The following is a 2,008-nucleotide window of genomic DNA, read 5'->3' as shown; positions in this document are numbered from 1 at the left end:
GCACGTGGGCTGGAAGTCACAGGCGTACAGCCCCACACTTACAGCCACCAGCTCAGTAATACCCCCCCACCACCTTCCAGACAGGGTGGGGGCACGGACCCAGGTCACACAGGGATGCCCTTCAGACTAAGTCACACACCACCATCACCACCACCATGCGGGCAGCGGACACATGGATGTCACAGGCCAGAAACACAGGGCCCAGCAGCGAGCCCACTTGCTTAGGCCCTGGGGACATCTGAGGGGAAGCCTCTTGCTCCTACCTCTCCAGAGCCCTCTGAGTGGCCAGCCCCTTTGGAGTCTCAGCCCCTGAGACCCTCCCTCCCTCCCTCCACCCCTTACTGCTGCTCCCCCAGCCAGCTCCCCCTCCTCTGCTCTCAGGATGGGCTCCCCACATCTACCCCACATCTGGTCTGTCCTCTGCCCTTCCGCCCACCCTGTGCCTTCTCTGCCCTCAGCCCTCTCTCCACCTCCCCCGTTCTCCTTCAGTGTTCTCCCTGTGCCTTGCCTAGTGCCCTGCTGACCCAGGCCTCCCTGCCCGACCCCTTACCCCAGTCCTGGAGTAGCAGCACCAGCAGCAGCCCCCAGCCCATGGCCCCGCCAGGCCCTGCCCCTCAGTCTCTGGCTCCCTCCCAAGCAGCCTTGGTTTTTCACCTTCAGCCTGGGGAGGCCCGGGGCCCTGAGCATTCCCTGACCAGACTCAGGGCCACAGTGTGGAGGCTCTGGCCTTGCTCTGGGGAGTCCGAGGTCTCATTGGCCTCTGTCCTCTCAGAGCGGGGTCTCTTTCTGCTCTCAGCTTCACAGCCCCCTCCTACTCAAGCCCTACAGTCCCCTCCCCCCAGGGTCAAGACCCAGACCGGGAGACAATTGGGGTGGGGGACAGGGAGGTGGCCAGGGCCAATGAGAGCAGGGCAAAGTTGGGGGGTCAGTCCCGCCCCTTTCCCAGCCTCTGGAATCCTCTCCCAGCCTGTCAGACTCACCCCTTACTTACTCTCAAACATTGGACAAATGAGAGTGGAGGGCTAAGGGTCGTTGGGGCATCTGCTCCTTCAAGACAGGTCCTGAGAATCCAGCGCTGAGAGTCAAGGTTTGAGGGTCCTGGGGAAGGGTGCAGAGCTTCACCTCCTCGTCCAGCCGCTGTCCCAGGCCGGCTGGGCAGCTCATCCCATTAGTTGGGTCCCGCCCTGCCACCCCTCACCATTCCTAGTGCCCCTTTCCAAAGCTGTTTTATTCTTATTGGGACAATGGATTGGAGCCTTCAGGGGTTGGGAGGTGGCCAGCCAGCGGGCAGGCAGTGGAGACCTAGTCTTCCCAGGCCCAGCCTCCACCCCTCCAATCCCCCAACCTCATCCCCAGAAGAAGAAAAAGCCCTCCCAGTCTCCCCCACGCCCCCAGGCTGACCACTGGAAACTAGCAGAGAGAGGGGCTGACTTTGAGACTCCATGTGCAGGGCCCCTCTCCTAAACTCCAGCCTCCTCTTCAAAACTGCGCTTCAGGAAAGACTAGAAGGGTCCCTGCGTGCTGTAGTAGTGCCTGTGAGAAGGGAGAGGAGCCAGGTGGTGCCGAGGGTTAAGCCCTGGCCTGCTAACTGTTGGGCAGATGTATCTTCCGAATTTGTCTTCCAAACTTCTTGACATGGACCAGTGACCATCTCCAGCACTGTATCAGTTTGCTGAAACATTTCAATTGGTACCCAGGCAATCCGTGGAGCCGTGTTCTCCCTGAAGGCCTTCAGTGCACCTTGGGCTTCTTCCTTCGGCACCATCAGTCTTGATCCTATGCTCCGTGCGGAAATGGTCAAACACTGACCGATTCTTTTGGGGAGAGTGGCTCTGTGTAGTCCTTCCATCTTCTTTTGGCATTGTTTGTGTTGTTCTCTTTATTGCCCAGAGAATCTTTCAATATTTCGCTCTGGGGGCTGAATTTTCTGTTCAGTTCTCTCAGCTTAAGAAATGCCAGTTAGCGCCTCCACTCAAGCACTCCCTCAACGCAAGAACACTTTGTTCTA

General features: G+C 58.9%; 1 long non-coding RNA gene across 1 annotated transcript in view; it reads right to left on the bottom strand.

Annotated features, from left to right (window-relative positions):
• Positions 1-997: 997 nt before the first annotated feature.
• The window catches only part of LOC123522627, an 11,688-nt gene continuing 10,677 nt past the window's right edge, over positions 998-2,008 (bottom strand). The window contains exon 3 of the long non-coding RNA XR_006680864.1: positions 998-1,098. This is a non-coding gene — a long non-coding RNA (uncharacterized LOC123522627). The remainder of the gene's footprint in view (positions 1,099-2,008) is intronic.

This window comes from Echinops telfairi, unplaced genomic scaffold (assembly GCF_000313985.2).
Source record: "Echinops telfairi isolate 266 unplaced genomic scaffold, ASM31398v2 ScPeMD7_7425;HRSCAF=8463, whole genome shotgun sequence".
Taxonomy (NCBI): domain Eukaryota; kingdom Metazoa; phylum Chordata; class Mammalia; order Afrosoricida; family Tenrecidae; genus Echinops; species Echinops telfairi.
This window is presented reverse-complemented; position numbering and strand designations above follow the sequence as displayed.